This window comes from Suricata suricatta, chromosome 5, assembly GCF_006229205.1.
Source record: "Suricata suricatta isolate VVHF042 chromosome 5, meerkat_22Aug2017_6uvM2_HiC, whole genome shotgun sequence".
NCBI classification, from domain to species: domain Eukaryota; kingdom Metazoa; phylum Chordata; class Mammalia; order Carnivora; family Herpestidae; genus Suricata; species Suricata suricatta.
In genome coordinates this window covers 8,593,219-8,620,878 of record NC_043704.1, presented here as the reverse complement: position 1 = coordinate 8,620,878, position 27,660 = coordinate 8,593,219, and the positions used below count along the sequence as shown (strand labels likewise).

Sequence of the window (27,660 nt, the reverse complement as noted above, 5' to 3'; positions counted from 1 at the left end):
TGTCGTGCCTCCCTCATCCAGGCCCTGCAAGTGTAATCAATCCCTTTTACTTTCATATGCCCCTCTCTCTGTTGTGTTATTCTGTGTCCACCCAGATCCATCACCAAAGAAACCCATTTTAAGTAGCATAACTATTCCATACAATACATGGTTTCTCTACTGGATTGATTGATGGTAAGAGAGCTCCAGGGTCCTGGATGAGCAGCAAAGCTTACAGAAAGTGGGAGCTGAGCACAGCATCCAAGGACATCTGAGTGATGTGCTGACAGTATCTAGGGCAGCACAGGAGCCCTTCAGGGAGCTGGAAAGAGGTGTTCCCTGAAGGAAGGGCATCCTGATATCACCATCAGCATGATGAAAAGAACGGATTAGCAAATTACTCCAAACTTGAGTAACAAGGGCTCTAACTGTGGATCTGTCCCGAGGCAAGGGCCTGGACTCTCGACCTCTCCAAGCCCTCATGGATTTAGAAGTCTACCTCCGAGAGTTTTGAGTCTGTTAGGACTCTGTGGGCTCCACAGAGTGGAATATCGGCTGCCAGAGAAGCAGATCCAAGGGGACGTTGGCCAGGCCCCCTTCCCAGCTGAGGACATGACTTAAAAACAGCCTGGGCAGCTTCCTGGTAGTCTCGCCACTCTCACAGAGCAGCATTTTAGTGAGCTGAGTGTAAATGAATGAGAAACACATGGATTTAATTTCCCTTGAAATTAGGGATGGGTGAGCCCAGCCACAGTTTGGAATTACTGAATGTCTCAAACTATTTTGTTCAAGTGCTTTTGGTTCAGAAAAACCAAAACCATGGTTCTGCAAAGCATGTTTCTCCTCATTTGAGTGAGCTTCTCATATTTTGAAGAGAATTTGATCTGCATGTTTCAACTTCTTTATACTTCACTCATCAAGATGTTTCTTGGAAGTCTGAGAAATACTTTATAGCTGTTATTTTCAGACATTTAGGAAAAGGAAACATGGGCAAGTTTGGGATATGGTATGCCAGGAAGTGTGGGTTCGGGTTAAAGTTCAGACTTTCAGGCAGTTCTAGGACCCAGAATTACATACCGATTCGGTACATGGTCATAATGTGCTAAAGGAGTATATCAAAAAATGTCTTGGAAAGTGCAGGGGAAGGTGGGTAAGTTCAATAAGGATAAGCTCCGGGGAGCCTGGAAAGTGTGGTGTTGGATTTCAGCTGTCAGGCTGCATATCCCTGGCAGGTATCATAGAATGGAGCAGAACTACGGTATCCCAACATCACCATCAGTATGGATCTCCACCATTCTTCAGGAACCTCTTTGTTTCACAAGACCTGTGATAAAAGAGCTGCTTATGGGCTTCTCTGGGTGGATGGATGACCAGACATGGTGGGAGAAATGTGTCCCAGGAGGTAGGCATAGAGGAGCAATGCAGTGCCATCTTTGTTTCAGAGACGTGGCTCCAGCCTAAGGCTCACCTGCGGTGAGTCCTGAAGAGCTCTGTTCACCTGAAGGTCAGCTTGAGGTCCCAGGAGACCACATAAGACAAAAAGGGGAGAGAAACAATTGTCTCCCTACTCATGGAACCATCTGTTTGCCTTCTTTTGGAAGCATAGTACTCACCAAACCCTAGTGGGCTGAGCTCTGTTTATAGTGGCATGGGCAGACCGTGGAGTCCTGGACACTGCCCAGCAAAAGAAAGGAAGGAAATAGCAGACTCCTTGGGGTATCTGATAAAGTTTGTGCCAGGTGCCTGGGGGATGCCCAGAAAAACAATTTGTGGTGGGGACTTTATACAGGAAACAATAAAAGTTACTGACAAAATCCAGAGAATAAGAGAATAAGGTTTATTATCGTTAATGTGTCCCCATTTCAATCCCCAAGCTGGTGTATGAAGAGAAACACAGATTACATACCTCTTTAAAACCATGCTTGTTCCGGCTTTGAAAGTAGAAGACCCAAACAGGGCCATGCAGGGGCGACAATAGTAGTTGTTGATACCCTTAGACTCCCCAACATTTCTGTCTCCTTTGTAGCTGAGTTGAGGACATGTGACTGGTTCTGGCCAACAGAGCACCATTATGAATGATGTATATACTTTTCTGGCCATGATAGTTAATTCTTCTGTCCCTTCCTTCTCTTCGTGCAGTGATCTGGGATGGCAGGTGGCTGTGCAGATGGCTTAGGTACACTGGACTTCTTGAAAAGAGGACTAAGCTTGTATTCTGAGAAGTCACTGGGATTTGTGTGTGTGTGGGGGAGAAGCTTGTTTATTATAGTAGCTGGGGTAATTAGTCTGACTGACACAAGCTGTGACTTTGTTTCTGACTTAAGATGTGTCATTCATTACGATGTCTTGACATTATTAAAACTGGTAATTTTATGCCAGATCCTTAGAAGCTTTCGAAAATGTAATGGTGTCTTATATTAGTTATCCATTTGCATAACAAATCACCTTGAAAGATGGAGGTTTACAGCAACAAGAATTTATGACCTCAACGTTTTTGATCTTCAGGAATGTGGGAGTGGCTTACGTAGGTGGTTCTGAATCCAAGTGTTTCACAAGGTCGCAGGCAAAGTATCAGCAGAAGCTGCAATCATGTGAAGGCTCAGTTGGGCCTGGAGAAGACACCGTTGATGGGAACACTCAAGTTTTTACTGGTTATTGGCTGCAGTATTCACTTGCTCATCACGTGGGAACTCTGCATAGTGACTCACATGACATGGAGGCCAGCATCTTCCAGGGAGAGTGATCCAAGAGAGAGAAAGCAAACAAGAAGTCACAACGCCTTCACTTGCTCTGCCCCTGACATTGCCCTCTGTCACTCATGCTTTGTTTCCCTGTTCACTGAGTCACTAAATCCAGCCCACACACAAGAGGTTTTTCAGGGGAGTGTCAAAGAACTTGTGAACATATTTGAGACCACACACACCCCAACACTTGAGAAAAAAACTAAGGGGGATGGATCCATAGGTTTTACAGAAGGTTGCTTCAATGCTCTATCATAGCTCAGGCTAATGGAGCATAATGATGTGACTACATGACTGCTCCTTTCTACTATACTCCCTGGTCTCATGAGCAAATAAAGGGAGCTCAAGCCATTTTATTCAAACTAAGTAGACTAGGCCCTGACATGAAGCTTCATACTGAGATGCCAAGGTGAGCATAAAGGCCTTGCTGGCCATTGACTCTTGTGAGTTACAAGCTACTTGGACATGACTGTCATGAAGCAGGGACCCTGGCTGTGTAGCAGGTGGAGATGCAGCATCTCTCTGACATAACCACCGCCTCCCAGCTTCCCGGTTTTCCCAGTTGGTATAGCATGCCACTTGCTGCTACAAACTCCGGGAGTTTGCATTGGAGGAACAGAATGGGATAGATAGAATAGGAAGAAATGCTTCCCTTTGCACAAACCATGGTGGACAGGTGAAGCTGGTCTTGGCTTAAGCCAAATGGCAGGACATAGCACCAACCCTGGAAATACTAGCTCCATCAGACTGAAATTTTACATCTTTCCACCTATATCCATAGTGTCTATGAAAGTATGCCTTATGTAATAAACACTTTGTTGAATATTTTTTTATTCATTGAACAGGACAGCACTCATCCTGGAAGAGAAGTTCTATGTCTGTTAGGTTGCTGGTCCCAGACACTTCATCATCCTGGGCATATTGGTTATAGGCTTGCATGCTGGGAAGCGGTGATGTGAGCGCCTATATAGGGATCACGTTGGGACTGAATCCAATTCTTTCATGGCCCATCTCTGGCTAAGCTCACTGTGGGATCTGCACCAAATGTTGGGGTGAAGGCCAGAGATGAAGGCACAGTCAAGCCACACCTTCTCAGGTTGATGACTTTTTGGCAACCAGGTATCATATGCTGCCTCAGCATCCAGAGAAAGCAGCCACTGGAGACAGCTGGTGAGTGGGGTCGAGCTGGCCATGTTCCACTAGTGTGCCAAGCCCTGGCAGCTACTGGCCACCATAAGGAGGGGATATCTCTTTAGATTCTGCATGCTCCTCTAACCCCCCCTCCACCCAATTAGGTAGCAACATCAGGCTCTGGACCATGTCAGCAGTATAGCAAGTACTCCTTCGGAGCTGCCATTGGCCAGGTTGTGAAGTCCCCCCACCTCACAGGGACAGAGCTGAATTTGGCATCCTCCCCCTAGAAACAGACAGATAAGGAGCCAGAGAGAAATGAACTTCCTTCTCATCTGGGCATGGGTAGCCCTGGTTGCTAAAGTTTGAGGCACCAAATTGATGAGGTAAGACATCCTGGTTAGAATTACAGTTTTATTTTAGCTTAAAAAGGACTTTGTTTCTTTGGCTATCAAGAGGAGAAAAAACAGAGTGTGATGTCACAGAAGCCAAGGTCACTGTCAACAGCCTGCACTGCCACTGAAAAGCCAAGAAAATGAGGATCAAACAGTTTCCATTGACTGCATTCTCATGGAACTCACTGGTGATCCCAGGAGAATGGTTTTGATAAAGTAAATAATGGGTGGGTTGGGTTGAATAGAAAGTTAAGATTAGGAAATGAAACCAAAGAGTATAGCTACTTTCAAGAAGTTAATGCTATAAAGAAGACCAGAAAAACCTGAATAGGTGAAAATTGTACAGGCTGTTGAGGGAAGGTTTTGATTTATTTGTTTGCTTGCTTATGATTTCTTTTCTTTTCTTCCCTTATGTAAATGTGTATGTGTGTAAAGCCAATCTTTTGAAAATAATTTAAAATTTCTATGTCTGTTTTTAATCAAGTAAGCTTTTTTTATTTTTTTAAATTTATTTTTGAAAGAGGGAGACAGCATGAGCAGGGGAGGGTCAGAGAGAGAAGGAGTCACAGGATCTGAAGACAGGCTCCAGGCTCCGAGCTAGCTGTCAGCACAGAGCCTGACATGGGGCTTGAACCCACGAACTGTGAGATCGTGACCTGAGCTGAAGTCAGATGCTTAACTGACTGGGCCACCCAGGCGCCCCTTTCATTGCTTTTTGAATTTACCTGTTACTCATACTCCATACTCTGCTTCTGCCTCTGGAAACCAACTGTTTGTTCTCTACATCTCTGAGCTTGTGTTTTTGTTTTGTTTTGTTTTTTAAAAATTTTACATATAAGCAATATCATAAAGTCTTTGTGTTTCTCTCTCTAATTTATTTCACTTAGCATCCATGTTGTCATCAATGGAAAGATTTCATCCTTTTTTCTTTTATATGGTGGAATAATATTCTACTATAGATATCATAAATAGATAGGTAGACAGACAGATAGACAAATAGACAAATAGATATAGATATAGATATAGATATAGATATAGATACCACAATTCCTTTATCTTTTCATCTATCATTGGACACCTATGTTGTTTCCATATCTTAGCTATTGTAAATAATGCTGCAATGAACATGGGGAAGCAGACATATTTTCAAGTTAGTGTTTTTGTTTTCTTTGGACAAATGCCAAAAAGTAGAATTGCTGGATCACATGCTTATTAAATTTTTTATTTTTCCAGAAATATCCATATAGTTTTCCAAAATGCCTACACCAGTTTACATTCCCGCCAATAGTATGTAAGTGTTCTCTTTCTCTACATCCCCGACACCCTTTGTTCCTTCTTATCTTTTGGATGGTAGCCATTTTAACTATTTTGGTGTGGTTTGAGATGTGTGAAATGATATGTCATTATGGTTTTGACTTGCATTTCTCTGATGGTTAATAATGTTGAGCATATTTTCATGTATCTGTTGGCCATTTATATGTCAACTTTGGAAAATGTGTATTCAGATCATCTGCCCATCTTTTAATCAGATTGTTTAGTTTTGCTATACAGTTGTATGAGTTAATCATGTATTTTGGATATTAGCTCCTTATTATGGATATAATTTGCAAAATTTTCTCCCATTCAGTAGGTCGCTTTTTCATCTTGCTGATGGTTTTCTTTGTGGTGCAGAAGCATTTTAGTATGATATAATTCCACTTATTAATTCTGCTTTTGCTTTTGGTGTCAGATTCAAAAAGTCATCACAAATACAGATGTCAAAGAACTTACTGCCTATGGTTCTTCTAGGAGTTTAATGGTTTCAGGTCTTATGTTCAAGTCTTTAATCTATTTTTAGTATGTACAATATAGGAGAACGGTCCAGTTTTATGCTTTTGCATGTGGCTGTCCAGTTTTCCCAGCACCATTTATTGAAGACACTGTCCTTTCCCCATTGTATATTCCTGACTCCTTTGTTTTGTTGTAAATTAACTGACCATATATATGTGGGTTTATTTCTAGGCTCTTGATTGTTCTATTGATCTTCATGTCTGTTTTTTATGCCAATGACGTACTGTTTTAATTACTATAGCTTTGTAATGTAGTTTGAAATCAGGATGCAATTATACCATTAGCTTTGTTCTTCTTCCTCAAGATTTCTTTGGTGCTTCAGAGTTTCTTGTGATTCTACACAAAGTTTGTAATTATTTGTTCTATTTCTTTAAAAAATGCTACTGGGATTTTGATAGGGATTGCACTGAACCTGTGGATTGCATTTGGGTGGTATGGGCCTTTTAACAACATTGTTGTTTTCAATCCATGAGCAAGTAACACAATGGAAATAGATAACATGCTTATTAATAATAACTTTAAATGTAACAGGACTATGTTCTTCAATCAAAATATGTAGAGTGCCTGAGTAGATTAAAAAGAACAACAAGATCCATCTATGCTGCCTATAAGAGGCCCATGTCAGGTGAGGGAATACAGTTTGAGAGTGAAAGATGGAGAAAGATTTTCCATGCACATGGAAACCAAAAGAAAGCTGAATAGACTAAATAGACTCTTAAAATAAAGCTTGTAATAAGAGACAAAGATTGGGTGTCACATAATGATAAAGGGGTCAGTACAACAGTAGGATATGACATTTATACATATTTATGCACTCAACACAGGATCACTTAAATATATAAAACAAGTATCATCACAGACCTAAAGAAGGAAACTTACAGCAATCCAATAGTAGTAGGCGACTTTAATACCCCACTTACATCAAGGTAGAAATCATCCAAACAGAAAAGCAGTAAGGAAACATTGGCCTTAAATGACACAGTAGACCAGATAGATCTAACAGATATATACAGAACATTCCATCCAAAAGCAACAGAATGCATATTCTTCTCAAGTGCACATAGAACATTCTCCAGGATAGATCATATGTTGGGTCACAAAATAAATCTTAATAAATTTAAGAGGATTGAAATCACATCAAACATCTTTTCTGACAACAGTGATAGGAAACTAGAAATTAGTTACACAAAGAAGACTTTAAAAATCATAGATATGTAGAGATGAAACCACATGCTACCCAACAACCAGTGAGTCAAAGAATAATTCAAAAGGAAAAAAAAAAAAACCTTGACACAAATGAAAGTGGGAACATAACTTACCAAAATTTGTGAGATGCAGCAAAAGCAGTTCTAAGAGGGAAGTTCATAGTGATAAATTCCTACGGCAAGAAACTAGAAATGTCTCAAATAAGCAATCTAATTTTTCACCTCAAGGAACTAGAAAAAGAAGAACAAATGAAAACCAAAGTTAGTAGAGGGAAATAAATAACGAAGATAAGAGAAGAAGAAAATGAAGGAGACTAAAAAGACAAGGGAGAAGATTGTGTGTGTGTTTTTAATAGTTTCTCCCTGTTTCTCTTTTTCCTTGCTCTCTTCCTTTGTGGTTTGATGACTTTCTTTAATGGTATACTTATATTCCTTTCTGTATAAATTTTGCATATTTACTATGGATTTTGGCTTTGTAGCTACCACGTGGTTTATGTGGAAGAAAGGATGAATTTGTCAGTAGCAAGGGACTTTAATACCCCACTTACATCTGTAGATAATGCTCCAGGATATGATTGGCTTGCTTGAATAATTCTGTGGGCTGGCAGAGGACTGAATGGAGCCTACTACTCAGGGATAAGCAAGAACTGCATCTGGTATGCTTGGTAAGAAGTATTGCTTGCTTAGGAGGACCGTATTGGGAGGAACAGAATGAGAAATGATGAGGCATTATGCTATTTGACGCTATTCTGATTTGAACTAATTCTTTTCAATGTTTATTTTACTTTTGAGAGAGAGAGAGAGAGAGAGAGAGAGAGAGAGAGAGAGAGAGAGAGAGAGAGAATCTAAAGCAGCCTCCAGGCTCTGAGCTGTCAGCACAGAGCCTGATGCAGGGCTCGAATCCATGAGCCATGAGATCATGACCTGAGGCAAAGTTGGACGCTTAACTAATTGATCTACCCAGGCACCCCCCAACAGATTTATGGCAGCACATAATATTAAGCCTTAATTTTAGGCCTTATGCCACACACACATCAAGTAACTTCATCATCAAAACACTTACAAATATCACCGTTTTAGAGACAGTGGATCCGAAGTTTAAATCCGAAGCTTAGCCAACAGTCCAGTGTTAGCCAACTGGTAAGCAGCTGAGCTGGCGTTTCAATCTGTTTGTTAATCCCAGAACCTGATCCCATAAATCATTGCTTCTAGGATAGATGGAAGAGTCCACCTTAGAAATGGACTGGGAGAGGGGAAGAGAAAGAAAGAAAGATAGGACGTAAGCTAACACACCACACGCTACCCTCCCCCAACAACCGTAAAGCTCCATTTAAACATAGTCTGTTCCTCTGCTCTCTCACAATTTGACTTTTCCAGCCCTGCACAACCTTCCCCAAGGCAGCTGGGTTAATAACACAGCCCCACTGACCGTTAGCAGCCAGACTCTACCTCAGATGTCCAGACTGGTACTTTAATCACTGGCCCCTGAAACGCATGCCTACAAGCCCAACTGCTCCAGACACACTTCTGATTCCACAGCCCGGGGGAAGAGAAATCATCGAAGCAGATCAACCAGCTCCCAGGTATTTCCAACTTCCAAGCCAAGGACTGCCCTAAATTAGTCACCCTTCTGCACATGCACGTTGGGCATGCCAATGGGGCTTGGGTTTCTAGAATAAATTCCTCAGCATTGAAAGAGATCTTAAGTCTCATCCAATCCAGCCCCTTCATTTCACAGTTAAGGAAACTAAGCTTGAGTTGTATCCTCAGGGTCACAAACTCAGTTAGGGCAGAACTTGCTTGAGTCTCTTTCTTAGACCCTTTACTGACTCCGTCCTCCTGTGAGCCCTCCTGCTATAGAGGTGAAAGAAGGAAGTTGCTCTCTTTTCTGAAGTCCTTCGTGGTGAGGGCGACTCTTGGATGCAGTTTCAGACATGGCATGAAGGAATCTGCCCAGGGAATCTGGGAGAGGCTTTTCCTCCTTGATAGAAGAAAAGAGGGAAGCAGAGAAAGCTCTTTTCCTCCCCCGGCCACCCATCTGGGGTGAATTGTACCTACCCTCAAATTATTTGTGCTGAAATCCTGTCACCCATACCATGGAAGGTGACAGTATTTGGAGGTACAGTCCTTAAACCAGTAGTTAAGTTAAAATGAGGTCATTAGGGTGGTCCTAGTTTAATATGACTGCTGTCCTTCTGAAAGGAGGTGAGGACGCAGACACACACACAGAGAAGATGACATGAGATGTGAAGAAGGGACCGTTTATGAGACAAGGAGAGAAGACTCAGAAGAAACCAACCTGCCTGCTGACCTCCTGATCTCAGACCTCCAGCCTCCTGAGCTATGACACAAGAGGTTTCTGTTGCTTAAGCCCTCAGTCTGTGGCATTTGCCATGGCAGCCTGAGGACACCATATCCCTCCCCCTGTCCCCTGGCTCCTATAAGAGCCTCTGAGTACATGATGCTCAAAGTTAGAGAAAACATCTTTCAACCATGAGGAAACTCTCAGAACTGCTACACAGCAACTGGCCTGAGGCTCTGCATTTCTGAAAGCCCCGCAGCAGGGATGTACAGCTGGGGCATGGACTGCACTTTGCGGGGTGAGGCCACAGGGCCCTCTTGGTCTGTTCCCTGCTTGTTCAGACTTCCAGCTGGTGGATCTGCTCTAAGCTCATACCCAGACCTCAATGTATTGTAAGATGTCATTCTTGGAGTCGGACTGCCCTGACATCTCTGCAGCATTGCTATCAAACTTCAACTCCTACACCAAGCTCAAGACTTGTACTCTGCTTCCTCAGGTCCAGGGATTATCAAATCAACCACAATGTCACCCTCAAGTCTTCCTGGTTTAATCAAGTCCCAGGAGCTTGGTTTACAAGACAAAGTATTTGGAGGCAATGTGGGGTCTGTGGAGATTAGTTCAAAGTAGGGGACATGGATTCATGCACAACAGGATTTCTGGAGTCACTGGAGGCCTCCCCGCAGAACCTTGGTCCTAGGATAATCTCCGTTATGTTATGTGAGACCTTGGGACTGGAATCAGTCAGGCCCTTTGTTCTAGCTGTGCCCTAACCCTGCCACCTGCTCCAAGCTTATGCACTCAGTTTGCCAGGCGCCTGCACATCTGTCACCTGCTGGTGTCAGCTGCCCCATTCCCGCTCTGCCCTCCCATGGAAAAGCCCAGTGCCCGCTGAGCGCTCCACTGCCTTCAAACACCAGCCTCACTCCTCAGGCACCTCTTGTCTCTCTTCCTTTCTGTCTTCCCTGCCCCTCCTCCATCCCTCTCCCCAGCCCTGAGCTTTGCTCACCTGGCACTCAAAGTCATCTTCTGCGTCCTACGTTGTAAGGTGAATTCCTCTCCCTGCCTCTCTTAGTGCCCTCTACAGGCCTCTAGTTTACACTATGCCCAAAGCCATGGTCACTCCTAGTTAACAATTTTTTTTTTACATTACTTTATTTTTGAGAGACAGAGAATGAACAGGGGAGGAGCAGAGAGAGAAAGAGACACAGAATCTGAAGCAGGCTCCAAGCTCTGAGCTAACAGTCTGCACAGAGCCTGATGTGGGACTTGAACCCATGAACCATGAAATCATGACCTGAGCTGAAGTTGGACGCTCAACCTACTGAGCCACCTAGGTGCCCTGATCGCTCCTTGTTTAAAACATGCTTCTTTCCTCCAAATTCCTGAGCTTCTGAGGGCAGAAACTACCATTCATCTTTCTTCCACCCAACCTTCTTCGGTGCCCTGCCCCGTCCAACAGCCTCCCCAGACACCCACACAACCCCGGAGGCTAGTGGGCACAGGCAGTCACCTGTGTGGGGTACTTGTCCTTACTCGTTTCTTTACTTTCACCTACCTTCTGATCCCAGCAGCCGGAAGCCGTGATGTGAAATCTCAGATTTATTAATCACCTCCCAAGTGTCGCACTCCCTGATAAGTATTTACACACACCCATTTTGTTAATTCTGATGACAGCTATCATTACTATTTGAATTCATGATTGTATTCAGGAATGGAGTCTTAGTCTGCGTGATGGAAATAGGAGACTATTGCCCAAGATCGCACAGTCAGGAAGCAGTGAAGTCAGAAGTCCAGAAAGAGAGCTTCAAGGAAATACCAGCTCAAACCTGATTCTTTGCTGCCTTCTCATTTTCACAGGCAGACAGGTTGGTGTGAAAGTGGGGGTTCCTCGTTAAAAGAGAGCGGATTACTGAAATCTCGGAGCTCAGGCTCCTCCTCCCATCCCTCTACCAAACTCTGGGTTTGCACTGCAGGATCCAGGAGTCAATACCAGCCTTCCATGGGCCCTAGATTCAAATACCTTTGGCAGAGAACACTCTGTCAGGGAGCACTTTCTGATACTTCAAGATCTTAACGTATGTAAATTTCATGCAGTCTATTGTCCTAAGGCTGTGTTTTAGGTGTGTAATTGAGACTGTATCTTGGATCATGTGTCTAGCATAGAATGCACTTGAGCTCAGGACTCAGCTAGAATAACAAGTGCCAGAAGTGAAGACCCAGCTCATGTGCTCACACCGGCAGAGCCAGGCAGAGAGGAGGCTAGGCCCACCACTCAGCTCAGCCTCAGGGGCATGTCCATACCAGGGGTTTGCCTGGAGGGGTCTCTCACATAACACAGATGGTTCTGGAGACCAAGGTCTCCCTAGGAGGCCCCCGGTGACTCCAGGAGTTCTAGAATCTGTGACTTTGCACCCCACTTTGAACTGAATCTCCAAATGCCTACCTCACCATAAGTCTAGCTGCCCCGACTTGGGTAAGCCAGACAGTAGGCCCAGTTCTACAATGCCTAAGGTATACATAGGGCAGCATTTCTCAGAATTTTCTACTGAGAACCTCCAGCTATAAAGGAAGGTGAATAGATACCCCGAGACTAGAGGTGTCCTTGGAGTACTCCCATAATGAGCTGGAATGTTTTTGAAGTCTTGTATTCATCCTAATAATTGATGAGAGTTTTATGTCCCACTCCATAATATACTGATGTCTATCTTATATTAAATATAGAATTTGAGATTGCCCAAAACTTCAAAAAAACGGATGCCCCAGGAAGCTGAGCCCTGTGGTTTCATGTTGCCTCAGCTGAAGGATGAGTGCCCTGGGAGTAAAATTGCCCCATTTTGAAGGCAGGCTGATATAACACATTAACCTCATTGACTATTCCAGAACCTTCTCTGGCTCACCCTTGGGAAAACCACTGGAAGCCAGGATCTTGCACTTAAGCAACGTGCACATATGGTGAAACTAACTAGAGGCTAAAATTTCCAGGAGATATTTGCACATAAGCAATCATTTATTTTTGAGGCATACAAACTATTTGCAAGTATGGGCTCACCTTTCCCTGTCCACAGGATCCCAGCCAAACTGACTATCTGAGTACTTCTAGAGCATTTGATCCAGAAATCAGGAATCACAAACAAAAGCAGTGCTATCTATCCTATACAGCTCCCACCCAGAAGCCACTGGACCGGAAGAGAGTGGAATGGTCTCCTAAAGTTGAGGTTCAGACTTACGGATGACATGCTGCAGGGATCGGGTGCTATCATGCAGGATGTGGCACACCAACTAATGACCATCATATGGTGCTCTGTCTGAAACAGGTCAAATATCTCATCCAATATCCAATATCTGAGAATTGGGAGTCAAATGACCCTGCTTTCACCAACACTACTGATGACCAATATAAGGAATTTGTGGTTTGATGTCCTTACAGTTTGAGGATTTCTAGGTCTAAAAGTCGTAGTTCCCAGAGCTGGGAAACGCTTCACGCAGGGTGTATGAAGAACCTTGTTCAAACTTAAGCTATGGCTGTCATCAAGTAACATCAGGCCCCCTTATGCCAAAGGACCAGCAGGCAAACAAAGGGGGCACCATATTGCCAGAGGTAAGTCCTGATCTTCAGGAAACAATAGTGTTGCTGCTACACAGTGGGCACAGAAAGAAAAATTTGCTTGGCACTTGGTAACAAACTAGGGCATCTCTTTGATGCTCTTTCAGTTTCAATGATAAAAGAACAGCAAGCATGACCTAAATGGGTATGGTACACAGGGACTCAGATTCATCAGAGTGGAGAATCTGGATCATTTTATCAGGCGATCTGTCTACACTAGCAGAGCTATAGCTGAGGAGGAAGGATCCTAGACTGGGCAGTGATAAGGGGAACAACAGCTGTCAGTTCAGTGCTAGCCATTAAGTATCAGGCTTTCCCCCTGCTCAGTCTTGTCTTCCTCACTTCCTTAGATGTAGGAAGGTGAGCCCTCACTTCCAGAACACCCCCCAGTAAACTTCTCCATCCAGCCCTCTGAGTGTTTCCTGTGCTAACATGGTACCCCTTCCTAAAACTTATCTGAGAGTGAACCTTCATTTGAATAGTCCTTTCCTTCTATAAAAATTAGTGTCCCTCACCCACTTCAAGTATTACTGTGGCTCATTGCGATCAGCTGAAATACAGCTATGGCATCATAGGAAAAGAATATTTTAATGATTAAAGATAGACCATTGAGCCACAGGGCTTCCTGTCTTTCCCTGTCTGGATAGATATTTCTGTGAATGGTGAAGCTTGGCATTAGAATGGTGTGTTTTGATGTATATTGTGATATTCTGAATACAGAACAGCAAAAGCAGTTCAGGTCACTGTCACATGTTCTTAGATGTAAGTGGAACACTTTGTGGAATGAACACATTCGTCAAGATACATTAAGAACTCTTGTTACAGTTGGGGGGTTTTCTTCAATCAAATAGTTAAAACTTATCAAGTCACATAACATGTAGTCTAATGATAATCATCATCTCACTTCACCTGATAGAATACTGTGTATTTGTCTAATTTATTGCCAAGAAATAGACTTGCTCAAACTGGTGATGAAAACATTTAGGTGCTAACTTACAAGTAAACACCGGGATAGATAGACTGTTCATCCTTCCTTTAAGGTGTATGTGAACAGTATGAAGTATAGCTCCAAATAGGAAAAAATAATGCCATTCATAGCTGCCCATATTTTCAAGCAATTGGTAAATAAGAAAAGAAAGAAAGAAAGACAGATAGACAGGAGGCTAAAGTACATACTAGATATCCCTCCACATGGGGTGGGGAAGAAATATCACCTCCCCTACATAACAGCCAAAATTCTAGATTTTCTGAGTAGATCCCAAATTCTACTCTTTGGAACCCCAGATTCCATCTGTTATCCTTAGAAGAGTGTGTCAGATAACTTGTCCTCTTTGGGAAAGGGGTATGGAACACATGGGCCTTGTAGTAACCACACACCTTCTTTTCCAGCCTACAGAGCCTTGAAGCACAGTGGCTGTGGTGTCCTTGGCTTCCTGGACAGGTGCTCCTGGCTGGCCCTTTCCCCAGCAGTTCCCAGCAGACCTGGTTCCTGGAAGTCATGTCTGTGTTTTGTTTCCAGGTCTATCTTTGCCTGGAGTTTCAGATTCCCGACCACAAGTCTTTGTTCTTTTTCCCCAAGGATCCTCATCAGTTTTCAGAAAGGAGAGTTTCCCTTGCCCAGTCCTGGTGTTTTAAGTCACAACAAGCATCTCTGCCAGTGGGCCACTGGCCCACCCTGCTAACTAACCAACAACTCTGTTTTTGCTTCTGAGTAAAAGTACCTCATGTGATCATCAGAGCTCAGCCAGAGGACACATGTGGGCAGAGCCCAGACCAAGGGCCAAAGGCAACAAGCCCAACCTGAGAACTGAGACATGAAGTCATCAACAGTCACTGCTGCTGCAAACACACCCTACGGTAGAACCTGAGGTATCCATGGAGTGGACAAGAGTTCTCATTTCCTTGATATAGCAAAGTCAAGAGTCCCAGCCATGGAGAGGTCAATAGGCTTAGATGGTAATATTATCTGGTATTCGGTTTTCACCCTTGCATCTTGACCCATGATGTTGTACAAGTACTTAAACATGAGAAGTCTCATGCTCAGATCTCATATGTTCTCCACCAAAATGTTTGGCTTCATAGGGTTCCAGAAAAGTGCACACCGTTGTTTGTGGTAGCCAGGTCTTTAATTCACTGCTATCCGTGGAACAATGCTTTAGCTCAGTGAGGGCAGGGACGTCCCTCTCTTTTGTTATCTTATCCCTAATGCCTAGATCATGGCTGGCACCTAATGCATGTTAAACAAATATCGGTGGGATGAATTATCACTGGGATTTGAAAGGATATTTATCCAGCTTTTTACTCCAACGAATGCAGGAATCCATTAATTATTATCCCTTTCACTCTAACTTTTCAGAATTGCAAAGGTTTCTTGACAAAGCTTCATCACTACCCCAACAAGAGATGGCAATCACTCTCACCCAACTCACCTCTACTACCTTTGGCCCCAAGCATTCCGGGTGTCCAGAAGACCCTCTTCTACACAGATCCAGGTAGACCAGAAGGATCAGAAATTTCCACATTCCTTAGGTCAACTTGTTTCTAATAGGATCATGAAAGTATGAAGTGGCATTCATCCTGTTTCTCAGGCTTACTTGCTCCCCACTTTTTGATAGGCCAGGCTCAGAACATCTCCCAGAGCAGATATGAGATCCTTTGCCCTGGAAGAAATCTGCAGCTCCTTGTTACCAGAGTTGTGTCTCCAAATATGTTACTCATTGACCACCTCACTCCTTCTTACCTACTTGTATGACATGGGTTGGATCTCTTTCATTATGTTACTTCCCTAGTTGATCTCCAGATGCAATCAGAGTTCCTGAGCTGGTAGGGGGGGAACAGTTCCTCTACAACCATTTCTCCAATTCTTTTTCATTTTACCACCTCAAACTCTTCACTTCCCCCAGAATATCACAAAATAGAAACAGACCAGGATTAAAAGGTCTATGTGAAGCACCAGGCCATCTACTATAATACATTATCATCAATATATTTAGAAGCATATTTATAACTACAGAGTATTGGCCTTGTATTTCCTGGAGAGATTCTGACCTCATAAATGTCCCCAAAGCATTATAGTAGTCTAGACTGAAGAAGGTCTTGTATGAAGACAAAAGAATCAGCTCCTTTAATCTGACAGTCTTGATAACTTAGACTGTGAAACAGCTCTCCTGCTCAGTCTTTCCCCCTTCATAATAATCACATAGTCCCTTCCTCGGCCTTGGGAAATTAAAATGCAACAGATTGACACAGTGAAAGGGGCCACAGTTGACCTGGGTGAGATCTGACCTTTCCCACCCATGAAAATGGCCCCTGTAGTCACAGTCAGTTCCAGTGAGCACCACGCCTGCCACAGTGAGCCCAGAACAGTTATTTCTGCTGACACTGCCATTGCTCTCTCTCCCCAGGACACTTCCTCTGTTATCAAGTAGAGCAAAGCCAGGAAAAAGTAAGTGAATCAAGTGTTTACTTGGCTGTCAAGTGTTGATAAAATGTTGGCTTTTGTGTGGTTCTGGACCAGGCATGCACTCCGCAACCCAGCCAGCCCCAGGGGACAAAGAGAGTCAAGGAGCAGGTGACAGCCATTAAACAATGCCCAGTTCCGGGTTTTTAGCCTAGCGTCTGTTCACTTACCCCAGAAGCTTGATTCATGTGGGACCGTGTTTATGCTGAGGTCTGTCCCAGGGTCACTTGGGCTGAGTGTGTTCACTGGTGCAGGGCCCACAGCAAGAGACGGAGTCCTAATGCCAAGAGGGATTAGAAGCCCGCTGGCAGGAAAGAACAGGGAGGGTCAAAAAGATCAGTCCCAAGTCACAAGAGTTGCCAGGTTGCTAGGCTATTGTGAACTTGTATCTACTTGTGGAAAATTCAAATCAGTCTCCAGTCCGGTTGAAATAATCTTCAGACTGTCTGAAAACATAGACCAGGGAAGGGATTTATAGACATCTTTTGCAGATTGGGAGTGCAGGAGGGCACAGAATAAGTGACACAATGTAAGAGCCAACTTAAAGCCTCACTCTGCTGAGACTAGAGCCTGTCTTTCCAGAGAAGCCAAAATAAATAAACAAATAAATGAATAAATAAATAAATGATCATGATTACTAGCACTACTATAATTATTGTGATTGTTATAATGTTCAGACATTAATATTCTGTTTGCTCACATCTGCTGGTGTCTACGATTTCTGGCTCTCAGGGTTCGCTGGAGCAATGTGGCAAAAACTGGACTCTTTCTTTTAATGTTTATTTATTTTTGAGAGAGAGAGAGGAGCAGAGAGAGAGGGAGACACAATCCAAAACAGTCTCTGTGATGACAGCAGAAAGCCTGATGCAGAGCTTCAATTCACGAGCCATGAGATCATGACCTGAACTGAAGTCAGACGCTTAACTTCCTGAGCCACCCAGGCGTCCCCAAACCTGGACTCTTCTAACTCCAATAAAAAGTAAATTATCACAAGTTTAAAGCCTGAGTAATCTAACTGGATGATAAAAGGAATCTAGATATTTTCACAAAAAGGAAATCATCACACAAAAGGATATTCTCCCTGTGACTGACTCCTTTCCCTAAAAATCTGAACAGTGAAAAGCTCTGCATGTTGAGGGACCCATGTTTTCCTCCTGGTTCTGTGAGTTGTGGCTCCATGGTGGCTGTGAGTTGGCACTGTGGCCTTGAGCATGGGACTGACCTCCATATGTCCTCAGGCTTGGGAAGGAATTGATATCTTCTGTGCCTGCCTTGATAGGAGAAATCAAGCACTGGTGAAAGTCCTTGAGAAGGACAAAGGGCCAAATGGAACCAAGGTCTATGGGGCACTGGTCCTATCACAGCTGGGCCTTTTGCAAGGATATGCATTATGTAATTATTCAGCTTTGTAAACATTATCTTCAAAAGAATAGGAACTATGGGTTGGAATATAAAGTCTCTAATGGAAAAGGACAGGCAAGTTCATTTTGCTTTTGTTCTTTCTTTGGTTTTAATCCCTTAGGCCTTGTAATCACTCTAGTATCAGTTATCAAAGATCAAAAATCCCACACATACAGGGACACAGCCACCCCAGGATCATAGGCACATTTTACTAGAGATTCATTCAGGAAAATTCCTTCCAGACTGATGAGTGACTAGAAAGCATGGAAAGAATAGGAGAAAGGGCAAAAACCATAAATTAGGCAGAAAAAGCAGGAAATGGGGACAGGCTGAGTAGGCCTGATGGTGCCCTGCCCAGATTCCCCTTCAATGGAGGACGTGTTGCTCCCGCTGCCAGGCCGGCTATTAGCCCTCCTTGGATGGCCTCTGTCACAGAGGGATGGCCCACAACCAGTGATGGATGGAGGAGGGAGTGTAAAAGCCCAGCATTTGTCCATTTTAGCTCCCACTATATCTCCACAGAGTCAGCAGAGGCTGCCTGTCCTGCACCACAACTCGCCTTCTCCCTCAGCTCACCCACACTTTTTTCCCCTTCCTGCCCACAGGTGTCCATCCCAAGGGCACCCTTTCATCAATGCCTACCCTAAACTCCATGTCAGAGTGTGCTTCTGGGCAATTCAAATTGTGACAACTAGGAAATAGAATGGATGGACTCCAAGACAAAGAAGAGAATGACAAGGACAAGGGGCAGACCTCCTTCCTTTGTGCTGTCATCACCCATCCTTGTCTGGGTCTCTGCTGCAGCCAGGTGCTGGAGCACAGCTGGGTTCCTAGGGCTTCTGTCTCACCCTAGCTCTGTCACTCTGTATGATCTTGGATAGATCAGCCTCCTGGGGCCTCTGTCTACCCATTGACAAGCATGGAGATTCATGACCCCACATGCCAGTTAAGTCACTGTGTGAGTGTCTGGTAGGGTCATGATGTGAATGAGCACAGGGACCAATAATGCTCTACCTGCTAGTGACCATTTCTCTCCCCTCCAACAAAAGATTGAGAAGCCAGTAGGAGTTTGAATCCAATAGCTGAAAGGATGAGTTGCTACTTGGCCCTTCAATTCCCACCCTACAAGGTGATCATAGAGAAGAGTTGGGGTCTAGAAGTGATAAAGGGGGGCATGATTATCTCATTAAACAATCATGCAATGGGGTAATCTTGAGTCCCTGTTACCTGTCATGCATGAGGCCAGTCCCTTGGGCTGTTCACATGGGGATCATAATATTACTAAAAATCTCCCACACCAAATAAAACCATCCCACATGGAAATGAGCCAAGTAAGGACTCACAGAAGACCTCTCCTAAGAAGTGACATTTGAACTGAGAAACAAATGATGGGTAGGAGTTATGTTGACAAGGAAGGGAGGGGAGGTGACTCCTAATCTGATAAAATGCAAGTGCAAAGGAGTCCCTATGGCGAGGGGGGAAGTGAGCACAAGGTCTGGAAGCCTGGGGCGGGGGAAGCTGTAGAAGCAGGGGAGTGAGTTGTAGGGCAGGGCTGTAGAGGTGAGTGAGAACCACATGGAGTAATTTCTGGTAGATGAGTTAAAGACCATTGTCTTTATCCGAAGTGGAATGAGGAGGCATACAATAGCTTTATGTAGAGCATTCAAATGAGCATTCTGGCTGCACAGGGAAGGACAAATGAGAGGAGGTCACGGTGGTACTGTTAATGACAGCACTGAGTGATTTAGGATGTGTCTGGTGCACTTATTAGTGTTTAACTGAAGTACAGACACCCGATGAAGCAGGGACTATTATGATCCTTATTTTAACTATGAAGAAATTAAAATGCAGACAGAATGCATAGCTGGTGTTCCAACCAGGCTCTCTGGCTGCAAAGTCACATACTTAATAACTACACGATACTATATTATGGGTAGACCAGATGGACCGCTATTTCAGTAATCTAAGTTGGGTGGTAGCAATGGCACTGGTGAGAAGCAGATATATTTTGGAGAGATATAGGACATTAAAAGAGCAAACAGAGGGGCACCTGGGTGGCTCAGTCAGTTAAGTGTCCTACTTTGGCTCAGGTCATGATCTCACAGTTCGTGGGTTTGAGCCCCACATCAGGCTCTGTGCTGACAGCTAGCTCAGAGCCTGGACCCTGTTTTCAGATTCTGTGTCTCCCTCTCTCTCTGACCCTCCCTTGCTCATTCTCTCTCAAAAATAGATTAAAAAAATTAAAAGAGCAAACAGATAGAGGGGATTAAGAGTACTCTTGTGATAAGCATGGAGCAACGTATGGAATTGTCGGATGATTATATTGTATGCCCAAAATGAATATTACAAGGTATGCTAATTATATTTCAATATTTTTTAAAGGAAGAGATTAGAATTCAGTTACAGATGGGTCACACAGATGTCAGGGAGATAGTCTCAAGGATAGGGCTAGGGTGGAAGTGGGGGGTACCACTCAGGGAGATGTGGAGCATGGGCAGAAGACCAGGGGTGTGGTTTCTGGGGGGTGGGTCAGGAGGCAGGGAAGAACATGAGTCACTTGGGACCCCAGAGCACCGAGGTGCCTTAGGGACATCTCTGGTATTGAATTCCCAAAGGAGACATGGGTCTACTCTCTTACAAGATTCCAGCCCTTTCTGCCTGGTTATGATCTACCTGATTTGGGATGCTCGCTTTTTAATATAACCTAGCTAGTGTGCACACAGGAGGAAAAAGCCACTATCACCCTTGAAATTTCTTTGTGGGGGCAGGAGGATTCCCCATCAGCCCTGGATCTCAGCACTAAATCATCCCGCCAAGCATGAAAGTCCCTACTATGCAGCAAGGAGACCGCAGAGCATGGGGGATGGTTAAGAGCATAGATTTTGAGTCAGACTCTGTGTTACCTCACGCTGCCATAACAAATACCACAGATGGGGTGGCTTAAACCTCAGACACTTATTTTCCCATAGTTCTGAAGGCTGGAAATCCAAGATCAATGTGCCTTCACAGTTCACTTCTGGTGAAGTATCTCTTTCTGGCTTGTAGATGGCCACCTTCTGGACATGGCCTCACGCAGACCCCTCACTATGTGTGTTGTGAAGAGAGAAAGACCCCTGTTGTCTCTTCCTCTTTTTCAAAGGATGACAGTCTTATTGGATTAGGTCCTCACCCAATGGCTTTGTTTAACCTTAATTACCTCCATAAAGGCTCTGACTCTGCATATAGTCTCACTGGGGCTAGGCTTCAACATATACATTGGGGGAACAGGGTGGATACAATTCAGTCCCTAGCAGATTCTAAGCCCTATCATTTATCAATTGTGAAATTACATCCTTAGGCAATTTACTAGGCTCTCTAAATCTGAGCTTTTCTCTCTGTAAATATAGTTACTGAGAAGATACAGTGAGATAATACACATAAGATGCAGAGAGCCCAGAGCCTGGTGTGCAGTGATCCATCATGGGTAGTGACTATTTTCTCTAGTGGACGTATTAGTAGGTAATGGCTCTCTGATGGTTGGGCGTTTCAGAGCTCAGGTCCGTGAACCCACAGCGATCCCCGCCACCTACTCCTGGCCTCCTTCTGTTAATCCCGTGGCCTGACTTACAAAACTAGTGGCCATGAGCTATAAGGAAAGTTCCGAGATGGTTTCCTAGAAAGGACTGCTCATCCTCCCAAAGATGGTTTGTCCCTATGCAGCCACAACAATGTTTGGTGTTTGCTTCCTCACATTAAGTCGAAGCCCCCCGCCCCCGGGACAGTTGCTCAGTGAGAATATGAGGTTCGGGGAGAGGGAACAGAGTTTCCTTGAACAGCGTCGCAGAAACTGAAAGGTAATTTTCTCACATGACAAGTAGGTGGGGCAACCCCCTTTGGGGAGACTACTTCATTCCTCACAGTTGGTTCCCCGGGGAAAATGGCCACACCTCCTGTGATCCCCAGAGTCTTTTCTTGAGAACAAAGCAGCAATGCTATCTCACTTCCATTAGGAATTTTCTTTGCTGAGGCTTCGGAATGTAACTGGTCTCAGAAGGCAGTGGGTCCCCAGTGCAGCGGCCCCTCGTGGGAGGCAATTACAAAATAGGCAACTGAGTCACACCTTTTATTGCTGCCCAGGGCAGTGGAGACGTCACACTTTGATGGTTGATAGGAAATATGAGACTGCTGAGTCCCTTAGACCTTGGTTTCATAGTTGAATGGGTTGAATGAAAGATTCCTAGATCCTGGGAGAGAAGATGTCCCTGCTTAGGAATCCATGAGGAGCGCAACCATGACTGATTTGGGGACAGGCTTTCCTAGGAAGGGATGAGGGACAGCGCCCTCCCCTTTCCTGCAGTCCATGGGACCAGAGAGCCACAGGCAAGCCTGTCATGTCCGCTAAGACACCTCAAGATTCTATCACTGTTTGCATTAGAAATAAGTAGCAAAATTTCCCAGTAATTGTCACCATCTGCACCAAAGAAGGAGAAAAAACTCATGGGAGCATGGTTTTCAAAAAACAATAGCATTCTTAAGAGAAAAGAGGGGAAAAAAGAACTAACCTTATAATTTGTGTAAACTAGAAGAAAAAGGAAAAACCCCCACATACACCTGACCCTTCACTACCCTCTCTCAAGATGGGGGGCTCACATCTAAACCTTCACAAGCTGGGGCTTCATAAGGCACCCCTGCATCCGTGTTTCCTGGAACCCGCCAGAAGAAAATGGCAAACCGGCCAAGATATTTGACTGAGGTTTGCTAAGAAAACATACTCTCCATTTGGGTTGTTTTCTGAGGGGAGGGTCGGAGATGTGGTTTCAGTAAGAAAATTGCTCGTGGACAGTTATGGAAATAATGACTCTCTTCACTGCCCCGCATGTCTGGCTACGGTTACAGGAAGCAAAGCGTAACAGTGTTTTCAAATTACCTGGGGACCGAGGGCAGGAAGAACAACCCAGTGAGGAGGCCAGAGCGAAGGAAACATCATTCCGCGTCAGTTATCTGGATCATTCTACAGCCCGAGCATGCTGCGGTTAGTTACTCTTAAGTGGGAGGTGGGAAGGCTCTGGTTTCTGAGGGCTGGCCAGACTTTGAAATGAAATAAGAGAATGAACCTACTTCATCTGATTTGTGGCCCACACTCCCTAGAGGACACGTAGCTCAGGTCTCTGATGCCTCCCCACCATGGACCCCCAAGGACTTAATAAGGTCCGTCTATTACATGCCAACCAAGTGGATTGACATGACGATGTTTCTAGGCAGTCATAATGCATAGTGTTAAGGCATGGACCGTTTCCTTAGCTCTGAATCAACCCGTTAAAGAATAACAATGATCTGAAAATACAGACAATTTTAGTTGTTCGACCACCACACTCAGTGTTTTCTTTCTGATGTATCTCTGTGGTTACCGGTGTGGTATCCTGGGTCTGTTACGCTTTATCGATTTGGAGAAGGATAAGCTAAGGGCATGTCACCTTTGCTTTTATATGCTGGGTTAAAGACCCAAAACTTTTACCTAACTATCTTCAGTAATCAGAGGACTCATCTCCAGCCCCTGGAGACCATGAAGCTCAAATAGTGAGGATGGGTAGTTCCATACATAGGATTTGTTCAGTAATGCATCCAGGGGCACCTGGGGGGCTCAGTTGGTTGTGCGACTGACTTCGGCTCAGGTCGTGATCTCCTGATCTGTGAGTTCGAGTCCTGCATGGGGCCCTGTGCTGACAGCTTAGAGCCTGGAGCCTGCTTCTGATTCTGTGTCTTCCGCTCTCTCTGCCCCTTCCTCACTGGCTCTCTCTCTCTCTCTCTCTCTCCCTCTCTCTCAAATAAATAAACACTTAAAAAATTTTTAAAAGAGTGTCAGACTCTTTTAGCACAAGTCTGGCCCTCTAAAAAAATTGATAATGCATTCATTCTGCCAGCCTATAGACATGTATTTCCTATCTGCAGGATGCCTCGTGCTGGGCTAGGCTTTGGGCCTGGCAAGGTGAATCAGGTCCCCTGAATACAAAGAACTTTCCAGCCACAGAGCAGCATCCATGGAAAGTCAGAGGAGGGGGTGGTTACCTCTTGCAGAAATCCCCAGAGAGGGAGAGGAGTGTTGATACTGGTCCAGGAAGGATGAGGGAGACCTTGGCAGGGAAGGTGCTCAGGGCAGGAAAGCTCTCGGTACATGATTTTCCAAGGATGAGCGAATCAGGAAAATGGAGCGGCTGGAAGCATATTTGCCTGGAAGGTGGAGAATGGAGCGGCAGATGAGGGGGTGGTAAAATACGGCAGGTCTCCAAAGACAGGAATCTGGACTTTTTTGTAGTAGTTGGGAACCACACAAAACATGTGTGAGTGGGGGCAGAAACACCAGTGAGCATTTTTACGGGAAAGGAGGGAAGGGAGGTTATGATGAAGGTGCTTTTCGACCCAGGAGCCAAACATCCGAACTCAGTCCTGGCCTGCACTTGGGGCCAGGGGACCAGGACTTAATTTCTCTGGCCTCGGTTCCTCCAGCACGAGGGACAGAGGTTGGCCCTCCCCCACCACCCTCACAGCAGCACACGGACAGCTGGGTGAGACACTGCAGGGAAGACAGCTTGACGAGTCTGGAAAGAGAGAGTTGCCCAGCTGGATGTGACCTTGGTGATGGTGGCCCTTAAGTTGGTTTTTTTTTTTTTTTTTTAGCATTTATTTATTTTTGAGAGGCAGAGAGAGACAGATCATGAGCAGGGAAGGGGGCAGAGAGAGGGAGACACAGAATCGGAAACAGGTTCCAGGCTCTGAGCTGTTAGCACAGAGCCTGACATGGGGCTTGAACCCATGAACTGTGAGATCATGACCTGAGCCAAAGTCAGACACTCAACCGACTGAGCCCCCCAGGCGCCCCGGTGGTGACTCTTAAATGCGAGTGTAGGTCAGAATCACCTGGGCTGTGTGTCAAGAGATGGGTCAGCGGGGACCCGCTTCACTCCTGGTGATTCAGGTACAGTCAGGGCTGCCTTTGTGCCTGCACAATGCTTGATGCATGAGGCTAATCTCCCAGAGTTTTGTCCAACGCTCTCAGATCGGTGGAGTCGGAAGCCTGGCAGGGCTGAGTCCAGCCTAAATGGGACACCTCTTGCCTCCCTCCTCCCTTTTGCCCCCCTCCCCCGCTCTCCCCCAATGAGGGGACTTCCGTCAGTTTTCTTCTCTCCCTTTCCACTCGCCTCAGCCCGTCTCCCAGGACCTGATAAGAGCCTGTTGAGCTCAAAAGATTCCCAAGCACCCAGATGCAAAGCTAAAGCTTTCAGAGTAGCTGGTCTGAGAGGCACAGGGACTGGCTGTCCCGCACAGCTGGCCAGGCCTCCGGGAAGTCGTCAGCACCCCTTGCTGGGCCCTCACTGGAGCAAGACCCAAGACCGCTAGGCCAGGAGTGTCGCTTGATCCCTGACGCCTCCTCATGCTTTTCTGTCCCAAGCATCCCTCGGCAGCAGCATCTAGAAGCTTGCTGGAAGTGCAGAATCGCAGGCTCACCCCAGACGCTAGTGAGGACCGTTAGTGATTTATCTGTGAGCACATTAAAATTGGAGAGGCTCTGGGGGGCCACCTAGGGGGCCCAGTTGGCTAAGCCTCAGACTCTTGATTTCTGCTCAGGTCATGATCTCACAGTTTGTGAGATAGAAACCCCGTGCTGGGCTCAGCGCTGACATCATGGAGCCTGCTTGGGATTCTCTGTCTCCCTCTCTCTCTGCCCGCGCCCTCTCTCTCAAAATAAATAAATAAACATTAATAAAAAATATTTGTTTGAGAAGCTCTGGCCTGTCTCCTGGGCTGCCTCCAAGCAGTCCTCTCCCACCCACACTCAGGGTAAAGAGGGAAGGAAAAGGAGTGGAGGGGCAGGGGAGAGGAAAGAGGAGGAAAGGGGAAGGGAGGGAGGAAGTTGGTTGGTTGGGAGGGAGGGATGACTGGAAGCAGGTGGAGAGGGGCAAGGGCGAGAGAGAGAGAGAGAGAGAGAGAGAGAGAGAGAGAGAGAGAGACAGAGACAGAGAGACAGAGAGAGAGACAGAGAGAGAGGTGGAGAGTGTCGACGCCTATGTCTTACCTGCAGGCACATGACACCCTGTTTCTTCTGTCCCCTCTTCCCCCAGGTCAGCTCTGATGCTGTAAAGTAGGACCAGAGCAGGGGGGCTTTAAGAAGCTTGAAACAGAAGCCCTCTTCTGCTTGCCTCCCACTTCCTAACAAGGAAGGCGTCCCTCGCCGGGCCTGGAAGACCTAGAAAGCTCTGTGCATCCCGCGTGATTCATGGTCACTCCGCCATCTGGAGCCCGAAGGCCATGCGACTCACTGAAATCCTCCCGGGATCCCATCGGCTTCCGCCTTTCAGGGACAAACACGCAAGGAGAACCCCGATGGGCACCTGGGGTTCATCCTGCCTGCTTTCTGTCCTACTCAGAGCCAGCGCCGCTCCGGGGCGGGGCGGGGTGGCAGGAAGGGACTTGGCAGGGACCTCGGGGTTTCCATGCATGGGGCCGCCCCAGCTTGGCTGCTGCCTACCGCTGGGCTGGATTTCTTGGCCCACGCACTGGGGATTAAACACATAATAACCTCTACTCAGTAGAGTCGTTAAGAAGATCAGGACCTCGTGGGACTGCTCACCTGGTAGCAGCCCCTGGACAGGACTGGGTACCTCTCTGAGCCCCTGCACACGGTCGTCTTTGCACGAGGCCAAGGGGACCCCCAAGAGCTAAGGCCTTGGCTCTGCCAGGAGAGCGTTGATTATGGCCTCTCCGGGTCTAACACCTGCAGGGGCGGGGCGGGGGGTGTTTCCCCACCGGGAGATCCCAGACAAGGTTTTCCTGCTCTAAAGCTGCACTACAAACCAGCCAGGCACCTAAGCGTTTCAGGGGGGCCTGGAGAGCGGCAGCCCTTAGCCTCCTTCCTTCTAGGAAACACAGTGCCACCTCTTGGACGACAGCCGCATTGAATCTGTTGGGCTGTTCGCTGTGGTTCCCTCTACCTGCACTTTTAGCCAGAATCCCAGGGCCTTGGTCCTAACTATTTCCTTGTAAGGGTCTTGCATCCCTTTGTTCCCCTCTCTTCCACCCCAACCGCTCCTGTCTACTTTCACTGGGTCTCTGGCCGGTATCTTCGAGTTTCTGTCCTCAATTCTAAATTTCTAGCTCAGTTCAAACCTTCAGAGACGAATTCTCTAAGAGGATGATGTAAAGCCAAGGGTTTTTCCTTCCTACATCATAGCGGGGACAGGGTGGTGTGGCCGTTAAGATCCTGGAATCTGCTGCCAGGCTGCCTGCCTCCTGGCCCCTCTCCAGCTGTGTGACCTTGGGCAAGTTACTTAACCTCTCTACACCTCTGTTTCCTCATCCAGAACACAAAGCCTCTGGCAGAAACCACCTCCAATGCTTGCCATGGCAGTAGGTGGGTGAATATCTATAGGGCACTTAGGAGAGGCCCGGAGCAGATTGAGAACTAAGTGCCATCAACGGATTTCCGTGGCTGCGCTCCCTCCTACCATGCTCATCACGCAGGAACATGGTTTCACTCTACCTGCCAGGTCACCCACCAGCCAGGGCTTCTGCAGAGTGTGCCCCAAAAGCAAACAGGGCCATGCTCAGGAATGCAGCTTGTTAACACACAGACACAGT

The 27,660-nt window shown here is 45.7% G+C and overlaps 2 long non-coding RNA genes across 3 annotated transcripts in view; one reads left to right on the top strand and one right to left on the bottom strand.

The window, feature by feature from the left end:
- The window catches only part of LOC115291479, a 49,401-nt gene extending 22,929 nt beyond the window's left edge, over window positions 1-26,472 (bottom strand). Inside the window, exons 1-3 of one of the 2 annotated variants that reach the window (XR_003908470.1) lie at window positions 26,099-26,472; window positions 24,094-24,255; window positions 16,818-16,951 (exon numbers count right to left, since the gene is read on the bottom strand). This is a non-coding gene — a long non-coding RNA (uncharacterized LOC115291479). The remainder of the gene's footprint in view (window positions 1-16,817; window positions 16,952-24,093; window positions 24,256-26,098) is intronic. The other variant, XR_003908471.1, reaches the window with a different exon arrangement.
- Window positions 20,350-26,607, top strand: LOC115291481. Its single transcript, XR_003908474.1, has 3 exons — window positions 20,350-20,398; window positions 22,924-23,059; window positions 26,145-26,607. It is a non-coding gene; the product is annotated as an uncharacterized LOC115291481 (long non-coding RNA).
- Window positions 26,608-27,660: the final 1,053 nt, after the last annotated feature.